The sequence below is a fragment of the Microtus oregoni genome, unplaced genomic scaffold (assembly GCF_018167655.1).
Source record: "Microtus oregoni isolate MIOR12 unplaced genomic scaffold, Mior012 000029F_ref0000214, whole genome shotgun sequence".
Classification (NCBI taxonomy): Eukaryota; Metazoa; Chordata; class Mammalia; order Rodentia; family Cricetidae; genus Microtus; species Microtus oregoni.
In genome coordinates, this window is record NW_024543088.1 from 3,951,833 (window position 1) to 3,963,231 (window position 11,399).

Genomic DNA, 11,399 nt, shown 5'->3' on the forward strand with positions numbered 1-11,399 from the left:
TTAAAGCCTGAGACCCTGTCTCATCTCTAACAAATCTTCAAACAAGGTTAGAGCGGGCTAGAGCCTTTGGCTGGCTGGCCGGCCTCGTGTGCAAATGAGAATTGTACTGCCAGAGCGGAGCAGACAGGTCAGGTCTTGGAATAGCCTACAGTAGTCATTTTGGATTTCCAGGGAATGTTTTTACTTCGTTGAGACAGCGTGCCAGGCTCTAAAATAAACAGATGAAGGAGACAGGGGTGTGCTTCATGCATCTGCAGGCTCGGAAGGAAATCAGTTGTTAACGTACAGCCGTGTGCACAGTCAGGATTGTTCTCGTGGCTGGGAGGCGCGGGGAAGATGCTGGAAGAGGTGCTCTTGCACTTGCTAACGATGTGTCTAGCATCTCGAGTGGAGGCTTCTGTTGCACCAGCCCATTTCTGTTCTGTGAACACTGTATGATTTAGGTGCTGGGAACTGAGCATGAAGCAATGCATGCTGGGTTTCTTAGTTCTTTTTCTTTTTTTCAAGTTTGGTTTGTAATGTACATGAGTGTCTGCTTTGATGTATGTATGTGCACCATGTGCCTGCCTGGGCTCTGTGGGGGAAAGAAGATGGCGTAGCAGTGGCACTGGAGTTACAGACAATTGTGGCTGCCTTGTAGGTGATGGGAACCAAACGTGTCCTCGGCAAGAGCAGTCAATGCTCTTAACTGTGACTATCTCTCTAACCCAAGTGTTTTTTTTTTTCTAATTTACTTTATATGGATGGATGTTTTGCCTTCACATATGTCTGTGTACCATATGTATGCCGAGCGCCCTAGGAGGCTAGAAAAGGGCCCTGAGTCCCCAACATAACTGGAGTAACAGGTAGTTTGGAGATCCCACGTGGCTGCTGGGAATGAAACGTGGTCCTCTAGAAGAGCAGCGAGTGCTCTTAACCTCTGAGACATCTCTCCAACCCTAGTGTCTTTTCTTGGTGCTATGATAAAATTGGATATTAGAAAAAGGGTTTATTTTAGGTCGTGACTTAAGGCACAGTCCATTCTGATGGGGATGGCGGTGCATCCAGGCTTGAAGCCGCGGAGGCCGCTGGCCACTTCACAGTCTTCGAAGACCTGGCACCCGTGTATCATCAGGCTCAGTCGTCTGCTCTCCTCCTCACATGCAGGACCCCCGCCTGGGGAATGGTCAGGCCCACAATTAAGGTGTGAAGCGCACTCTCACAAAGGTATAAAAATCGATTTATTAAAGGGTGCGATGAAAAGACAAACTCAGAGATACAGAGTAAGGCTGATGCTGCTGCTGATCCTGTGCTGCCTCTTGGCCCTTTGAGTCTCCAACTGCACCAAGCATGAACCCAGACAAGAGAGTTAGGGCTCTCTCTCTGGCTTTTCAGTTGTCACATAGCAGCCAAGGCCACGCCCTAAGGTTGGCACCCAAAACTATTGGCAGAATAAATTCGCACAGCAAAGATGTGTCTTTACACACCAACTAACACGGTTAAGATAGTCTCCCACAGGGGTGATCAGATGCCAAGGGGTTCATCTTCCAGGTGATGCTAATTGATGATTGTCACTAACAATCGCACCAAGTGTTCCACTGCTGAGCTACCCAGCCGCTCACTGGGGGACTCTAGGCAGGGGCTCTACCGCTGAGCCACATCCCAGTCCCTCACTGGGGGATTCTAGGCAGGTGCTCTACCACTGAGCCACACCCCAGCCCCTCACTGGGGGATTCTAGGCAGGGGCTCTACCACTGAGCCACACCCCAGTCCCTCACTGGGGGATTCTAGGCAGGTGCTCTACCACTGAGCCACACCCCAGTCCCTCACTGGGGGATTCTAGGCAGAGGCTCTACCACTGAGCCACACCCCAGTCCCTCACTGGGGGATTCTAGGCAGAGGCTCTACCACTGAGCCACACCCCAGTCCCTCACTGGGGGATTCTAGGCAGAGGCTCTACCACTGAGCCACACCCCAGCCCCTCACTGGGGGATTCTAGGCAGGGGCTCTACCACTGAGCCACACCCCAGTCCCTCACTGGGGGATTCTAGGCAGATGCTCTACCACTGAGCCACACCCTAGCCCCTCACTGGGGAATTCTAGGCAGGGTCTCTACCACTGAGCCACACCCCAGCCCCTCACTGGGGAATTCTAGGCAGGGGCTCTACCACTGAGCCACACCCCAGTCCCTCGCTGGAGGAGTCTAGGCAAGTGGTGAGCTATAGCTCAAGCTCTTCTTAAAAGGCGTGTTTGCATGTGTTCATGTATGCACACACATGCTCTTGTGCCTTGGTATGTGTGTAGAGATCAGAGCCATCCTCACCTTCCAACTTGTTTGAGATAGGGTCTATTTTGTTCACTGCCTGTGGTCCCAGGAAGCTCTGGAAGCTCAGGCAGGGACAATACTGTGAATTCAAGGCCAGTCTGGGCAGTAGAGTTGAGAACTCTGTCTCAACAAATAAGCGTTGGTGTGTGGGGAGCTGAAGAGATGGATCACTGGTTAAAAGTACTTTGTGTTCTATCATGGGCACTGGAATTAAGATCCCAGCGCCCACATCAGGTGGCTCGTAAAACAAAGATCTGGGATGTGACTCAGTGGCCGAATGAATACTTAGCATACATGAGACACTGGATTCCTTCCCAAGTATGAAGACACACACACCCTCACACGGATACATACATGCACCCACACCCTCACACATACATACAATACACACGCACCCTCACACCCACACCCTCACACACATACAATACACACCCCTCACACACATACACACACAACATCACACACACATACACATACCCTCACACACATACACACACACACTTACACACACAATACATATCCCCTCACACCCACACCTTCACACACACAATATACACCCCTCACACCCATATCCTCACACTTATACACATACAACTTCACACACACACATATACATACACACTACACACCCTCACACACACATCCTCACACACACACACATACACACACACACACACGCACACACACACACTAACCCCCCACACACCATGGAAAAAACTGAGACTAATGAGAGTTCAGTCTTATTTTATTAATTTAGCAACAAAATGAAGTCCTTTTCTATTTTTCTTTTCCTATTCTTCCTTTTTGAGACAGTCTCACAATATAGCTCTGGCTGCCCTAGAAGTCTCTATGTAGGGGTTAGCCTGGAACTCACAGAGATCTGCCTGTCTGTTTTCTGAGTGCGCGGACTGAAAGTGTGCACCACCATACCTAGATCTTCCCCCCACTCCCACAGGGTCTTCTGTAGCCCAGGTTTGCCTAAAACTTACTAAGTAGTCGAGGATGACCTTGAATTCTTGATCCTCCTGCCTTCGCCTCCTGAGCGCTATGATGATAGGTGTGTATCACCAGACCCATTTTATGAGATATTGGGATTTGAACCCGGAACTTCATGCACACTAGGCAATCACTCAGGCAATTGAGCCATACCTCCAAGCCTCATGATGGTTTCATCTGTAGGTGCCATTTTCACCCCACCACCTCCTATTACTTCCTGAGCCTTTCTCCCTGGTCCAGTGGGTCCCTCTCTTTTCTCTAAATAGCCCCCTTAGAAGCCATTTTCACGTTGATGCCTCAAGCAATCCACGATTAAATTCTTTTTTCCTTTTTCTCACATATTTATCTGGGTTGGGAGGCACACGTGGAAATCACTGGACAGCTTGCTGGAGTCAGTTGGGTCTGGGGTGTCGAGCTCAGATCATCAGGCTTGGTAGAAAGCACTTTTCCTGGCTGAGCCACCTTGCCAGCCCTCATTAGGAGGTGTAATGCAAGCAATGCCTCAGTTACTTACGGTGACAGATGGAGAAAATCTCCATTAATTGGATTAGCTATTAAGTGGAGGTATTAAATCAAATCAAACAGTGGATTATTGGGAAGACTTAGCATGAAAATGAAAGCCTGTTTGTTTCCTTGTGCCCAGCTTGATTCCTATACTCTTGGAACAGTTCGGATTCTCTAGCCTAGGGAATGGTACCACCTATACTGGCCACACCCGTTAGCTTAAGACAACCCCCCCCCAACACACACACACCAGATATGCTCCCAGGTCAACCCAAGGTGACAGTCCCTCAGTGAGACTCTCATCCCAGAGGATTCTAGGTTGTGCCAGGTTGATAAAGCTGACCATCACAATACCCCCATGCATCTATAGATGTGTCGATGGGTCTAAAGGTCTAGGCCTCCTATCTTAGAGTATTCAGTTCCCCACAGGAAATGGCACCTGAAGGGACTGTTTTGTGATCAAGGACCCCCCAACTAGCCTAACATCTTAAAGGATGTAGCACTTCCCGATGCTACTATTCTGGAGAACAACTCTCCAACACACGGGCTTTTGGAGACGAATCATATCTAAATGACAGCCTGTGGGGATGCATCATGCAGACTCAAGACCACAGACTCCTGTGTTGTTACTGCAGGGATCCGTGGGGGCTAGATCACAAGGTTACCAGACACTTATCCGCGGGGCTGCATCTCAGCTGAGCACTCACCCGCAGCTACATCAGTGACCTCACCTTCGTTCCCTTGTTTGTAAAGTATGGTGGCACACGCCTGTAGTACCAGTACTTCCCTAGGCGGGAGGGTCACATGTTTGAAGCCACTTTGGGCTACATAAGGAGACTGTCTTAATTAGTGCTCCCACTGTTGTGATAAAACACAATGAGAAAAAGTAACCTGGGTAGGAAAGGGTCCATTTCGGCTACTAGCTCCACATCACAGTCCACCACTAAGGGAAGTCAGAGTAGGAACCAGGAGGCAGGAACTGATGCAGAGGCCATGGAAGAGTGCTTCCTCTGCCTGCTTTCTAGTTTGTTTGTTTGTTGTTTTCATTGAACTATACATTTTCTCCACTCCCCCCTTCCTCCTCTCTCTCCCTCTATCCTCTTCCATGACCCCCACACTCCCAATTTATTCAGGAGATCTTGTCTTTTTCACCTTCCTATGTAAATCCATGTATGTCTCTCTTAGGGTCCTCTTTTTGTTTCTAGGTTCTCTAGGGTTGTGGTCTGTAGGCTGGTTTTCTTTGCTTTATGTCTAGAAGCCACTTATAAGTGAATACATATTATATTTGTCAATACAGTGTTTGCTAGATACATCCATTTGCCTGCAAATTTCAAGATGTCATTATTTTTTACCATTGTATAGTACTCCGTGTGTAAATGTACCACATTTTCTTTATCCATCCTTTGGTTGAGGGGCATCTAGGTTGTTTTCAGGTCCTGGCTATTACAAATAGTGTTGCTATGAGTATAGTTGAGCACATGTCCTTGTGGTATGATTGAGTATCCTTTGGGTATATACCCAACAGTGGTATTGCTGGGTTTTGAGGTAGATTGTTTCCTAATTTTCTGAGAAATAACCATACTGATTTCTAGGCGGCTGTACAAGTTTTACTCGCACCAGCAATGCAGAAGTGTTCCCCTTACTCCACAACCTCTCCAGCATAAGCTGTCATCAGTGTTTTTGATCTTGGCCATTCTGACAGGTGTAAGATGGAATCTCAGAGTTGCTTTGGCTTGCATTTCTCTGCTGGCTAAGGATGTTGAGCATTTCCTTAAGTGTCTTTCAGCCCTCTGAGATTTGTCTATTGAGAGTTCTCTGTTTAGGTCTGTACCCCATATTTTTTATTTGTTGTTTTTTCTTTTGATGTCAAGTTTCTTGAGTTCTTGGTATATTCTGGAAATCAATCTTTTCCCAATCTGTAGGCTGTCATTTTGTCTTGTTGACCATGTCCTTTGCTTTACAGAAGCTTCTCAGTTTCAGGAGGTTCCATTCATTAATTGTTGCTCTCAGTGTCTGTGCTACTGGAGTTATATTTAGGAAGTGGTCTCCTGTGCCAGTGTGTTCAAAGGTACTTCCCACTTTCTCTTCTATGAGGTTCAGTGTATTTGGTTTTATGTTGAGGTCTTTGATCCATTTGAACTTGAATTTTGTGCTTGGTGATAGATATGGATCTATTTTCATTTTTCTACATGTTGATATCCAGTTATGCCAGCACCATTTGTTGAAGATGCTTTCTTTTTTCCATTTTATATTTTTAGCTTCTTTGTCAAAAATCAAGTGTTCATTAGTATGTGGACTGATATCCAGGCCTTTGATTCAATTCCATTTTTCCTCCTGTCTGTTTTTATGTCAATATCAGGTTGTTTTCAGTACTGTAGCTCTACAGTAGAGTTTGAAGTCAGGGATTGTGATGCCTCCAGAAGTTTTGTTATACAAGATTGTTTTGGCTATCCAGGGTTTTTTTTTTTTCATATGAAGTTGAGTATTGTTCTTTCAAGGTCTTGTGAAGAATTTTGCTGGGATTTTGATGGGCATTGCATTGAATCTATAGATTGCTTTTGGTAAGATTGCATCTTTACTATGCTAATTCTGCCTACTCAAGAGCATGGGAGATCTTTCCACTTTCTGGTGTCTTCTTCAATTTCTTTCTTCAAAGTTTTGAAGTTCCTGCCATACAGGTCTTCCACTTGTTTGGTTAGTGTTACCCTAAGGAATTTTATGTTATTTGTGCTCTGCCTCTTTTTTTTTCCCCAACTCCCATTTATTTGTCGGCTCTTGGGGCAATGTCGTCTTTTCAATATGAAAAAAAAGCAGCCAAGTTCAACACAAAAAAGAAGGGTAGGACCAAACCAGGAAGAAAACGGCAGAAGCAGAGACAGGTCCCAGACACCCCGGTGTCAGCACACCTTTCTAGGTTTGGAGGTCAAATGGACGGGGCGGTTTCTGGATGAAGGAATACAGGGAAGACACCTCCAATGGCAGATTTGGCTCAGGACAGCTGGAGGTTATAAATGGAGATAATACTGTTAATCCTTCCCCTGAGGCTGAGAGATGAGGCAGAGAAAAACCTGTCAATTGAAAAAGCCTCAGTGGATTCCCCTGTGGAAATGGCCTTGACTGGAAAACCCCGCCCCTCTCTTCCCAGTGACCTCTACCTGGCACCCTTCTTCCCTTCCTGATCTCCTTAGCTTTAGGATGATGGCAACTATCTGGGTCTTTAGTAATGGACTTGTTCTAGGTGGACTCTGGAGCAGAACTCAGGTTCCAGGGGAATATAATGGAAACATTGACAGTTATGAGAAATGGGTACCAGAAGGAAACAGGGCAACACTCAGAATGGCAGAAGTGTAGGTTTGTCAGAGTGGAAAGAGAAAGGAGACATTCCACAAACAAATATATATTGAGCGCCTACTGTGTGCCAGGCACCGTTCACCCCCCCCCCCCCCCGCCCCAGTGAAAAAAACGAAAAAACAGGACAGAGGCAGCAGAAAGAAAACTCTGAAGGAGAAAAATGGGCAACCGAAGAAAGCTGAGGGAACTAAGCAGGCTGAGGTGATGCGGGGCTCTCTGCCTTAGGCCTCTTCTTCTGCCTCCTCCCCGAAATCCTCCTCCTCTTCCGCAGTGGCATCCTGGTACTGCTGGTACTCGGAGATGAGGTCATTCATGTTGCTCTCGGCTTCGGTGAACTCCATCTCGTCCATGCCCTCACCTGTGTACCAGTGGAGGAAGGCCTTCCGGCGGAACATGGCTGTGAACTGCTCCGAGATGCGCTTGAAGAGCTCCTGGATGTTTCCGATGATGTGCTGTTTCCGATGAAGGTGACTGCCATCTTGAGGCCTCGGGGTGGGATGTCACAGACCGCCCTCTTGACATTGTTGGGGATCCATTCCACAAAGTAGCTGCTATTCTTATTCTGCACATTGAGCATTTGCTCATCTACCTCCTTCATGGACATCCACCCGCGGAAGACAGCTGCGACAGTAAGGTATCGGCCGTGGCGGGGGTCGCAGGCAGCCATCATATTCTTGGCATCGAAGACCTGCTGGGTAAGTTCAGGCACAGTGAGGGCCCGGTACTGCTGGCTTCCACGGCTGGTGAGCGGGGCAAAGCCGGGCATGAAGAAGTGGAGACGCGGGAAGGGCACCATGTTGATAGCCAACTTTCGGAGGTCAGCATTGAGCTGGCCCGGGAAGCGGAGGCAGGTGGTGACACCACTCATGGTGGCGGAGACGAGGTGGTTCAGGTCTCCGTAGGTTGGCGTGGTGAGCTTGAGGGTACGGAAGCAGATGTCATAGAGGGCCTCGTTGTCAATGCAGTAGGTCTCATCGGTGTTTTCGACCAGCTAATGGACAGAGAGGGTGGTATTGTAGGGCTCGACCACGGTGTCGGACACTTTAGGTAAAGGCCACGCTGAAGGTATTCATGATACGGTCAGGGTACTCTTCTCGGATCTTGCTGATGAGCAGGGTGCCCATGCCAGAGCCCGTGCCTCCACCCAAAGAGTGGGTCAGCTGAAAGCCCTGCAGGCAGTCACAGCTCTCTGCCTCCTTCTGCACCACATCCAGAACGGAGTCAACCAGCTCAGCTCCCTCTGTGTAGTGACCCTTAGCCCAGTTGTTGCTTGCCCCAGACTGACCAAAAACAAAGTTGTCTGGTCTGAAGATCTGGCCAAAAGGACCTGATCGAACGGAGTCCATGGTCCTGGGTTCTAGATCCACCAAGATAGCTCGAGGGACATACTTGCCACCTGTGGCTTCATTATAGTAGATGGAGATTCAGTCCAGCTGCAGGTCGCTGTCTCCGTGGTAGGTACCGGTGGGGTCGATGCCGTGTTCATCGCTTATCACCTCCCAGAACTTAGCACCGATCTGGTTGCCACACTGTCCGGCCTGGATGTGCACGATTTCCCTCATGGCTTTAAGATAGGTACCGAGCAAGAAAAGATAATTATTTTTCTTTCTGGGCTGGTCTCAGGCTGAAAGGATGGAACGTGGCCCCGGAGGCTGCAGCAGCGAGATGCTACCATGACTGCAGGAAGGTTCTAAGAGGCAGGAGAGGCCGGAGAGTGCAGGGCGGGGCGCCTCTGCCTCTTTTCTTATAGAACCCCAAACCACCAGCCCAGGGATGTCAGCACCCACAGTGAACAGGTCTTCCCATATCAATCACCAATCAAGAAGATTCACCACAGGCTGGCCTACAGGCCAATATGGTGTAAACATTTTCTCTATTGAGCTTTCCCTTTCTGAAACGAGTAGCTGGTGTCAAGCTGACCTAAAACTACCGGCACAGAGACCCTTATACTGGGGGCGTCGCTCAGCTGTAGAGCCACTGGCTAGACTCTCCCAGAGAAGGGCCAGGGGTATGGCTCAGAGGTAGAGCACTTGCCTGGAATCCCTCAGTGAGTGTCTGGGTGTGTGGCTCTGGCTCAGAGAGCCTGCCTAGCATCTGCAAAGCCCTGTGTTCCATTTACTGTAACTAACACACACACACACACACACACACACACACACACACACCATCTTCCCAGCATCAACACAAAGATTAAGGGAGAAGATTGAGCAATATCCACATAATAGACACAGGCTGATTTAGTCTTTCCCTTCTCTAATCTTGAGGGGCAAGAGGACATTCTCAAGTTTGTAAGACTATGGAGCCGTCCAGGGAGAGGAAATACAGACTGCTGTAATCACCCTTGCCCTTTCAGCATGAATGGGGAACAAGAGATGAGTCATATCTATAACCAACTCAAGGGAAGAAACATTCAGCCCCATTAGTCACTAGGGAAATGCAAATTGCATACACTAGACCGGCTCTCACCCGAGAGTGAGGGGGAGTTTGCAGGAGGATGCAGAGAGATTGGAGTCCCAGGATGCTGTTGGTGGGAACGCAGGGGCTACTGCTGCACTGGGAAACCTTGGCAATTCCTCAGTTACACACAAGAATCTATGATCTGGAGTTACAAAAGGCTGTGAACTGCTCAGGGTAGATGCTGGGCACCAAACTCAAGTCCTCCGGCAGCAGGTGCTCTTAACTGCAGCTCCTTGATCTCGAAATTTCTGCCTCCAGATTCATGAGAAACAAATGCTTTATGGATGTTTTGCCTGTGGTTATGTCTCTGCATCCTGTGCATGCCTGGTACCCATGGAGGCCAGAAGAGTGCATCAGATCACCTGGAACTGGAGTTACACAAGGTTGTGAGCTGTCACGTGGGGGCTAGGAATCAAATCCAGGTCCTCTGTAACAGCAGCCAGTGCTCTTAACTGCGGAGCCACCTCTCCAGCTCCAAATGCTTGTTAGCTGAGTCACCACCTAGTCTGTAGAGATTTGCAGTGGTGACGTAAGGTGACTAAGGCATGGAGCAGAGAAACTGAGGGAAATAAAGGAGGCTGAAGGATGGAGCTCAGTGGCAGAAGGCTTGCCCAGCCTGCACAAGGCCTGGGATCAGAGCTCCTGGAAAACCAGAAAAGGAAACAAATGCCAAAATGAAGCCAAGCTGGGATGAGCGAGTCAAGCACACAAGCACGAGGACCTGAGCTTGATCTCCAAAATCCATGTGCAAAAGCCAGGTGTGGAGTGTGCGTCTTTAAAGTCAGCCCTGGAGAGGCAGAAACAGGAGGATCACCGGAGATAACTGGCCAGCTAGCCCTAGCCTTGCTGGCAGCGGACAAGGTGGAGAAAGCCTGAGGAACCACACCTGAGGGCAAGCTTTGACCTCCTGCCCAGGCACATGCAATCGCAAACACACATACTCACACCCATACACACACACACACGCATGCACACACACACACACAGACACACACATACTGAGTTAATGAAGTGGGATACACACACACACACACACTGAGTTAATGAAGTGGAATACACACACACACACTGAGTTAATGAAGTGGAATACATACATACATACACACACTGAGTTAATGAAGTGGAATACAAACACACGCACACTGAGTTAATGAAGTGGAATACACAGACATGCACAGACACACACAGACACACACACACTGAGTTAATGAAGTGGGATACACACACACACACACTAAGTTAATGAAGAGGGATATTCAGGGTACGACATGTTGCCCAGCAGGATGAACCCCCAGCATTTGGTACCTAGCAAGGATGAGGAATTGATATACGCTGCAACACCCTTGAATTGTGAAAACGTGTGAAGAAGGCAGGAGCAAAAGGTCACCTATTGCAAAATTGTACTTCTATGAAATGTCAGACAAAGTGAATCCACAGAGACAGAAAATAGAATAGAGGTTGCCAGGGTCTGGGACAAGGTCCAAAGGAGTGATGGGAAGATGAGTAAGATATTCAGGGGTTTTTTGGTGGTGATGAAACTACCCTAAATTTGAGTATAATGATGTTTGCACAACTGTATGCACATAGGACAAGACATTGAATTGTGTCCTCTTTTAAACGATGGGATATTCTATGGCCTAAGATGGCCTCAAATTTGCTGCACAACTGAGGCTTGAGTTGTACTCCTAATCTTCCTATCTCCATCTCCTAACTGCTGGGATTCAGACACCATCACACCCAGACTGCACTAGATCCACTGAGCCACACCCCAGCCCGTCACTGGGTA

General features: G+C 48.2%; 1 pseudogene; it reads right to left on the reverse strand.

Annotated features, from left to right (window-relative positions):
* Positions 1 to 7,341: 7,341 nt before the first annotated feature.
* LOC121464872 lies at positions 7,342 to 8,824 on the reverse strand (annotated as a pseudogene).
* Between the last annotated feature and the right edge of the window lie 2,575 nt (positions 8,825 to 11,399).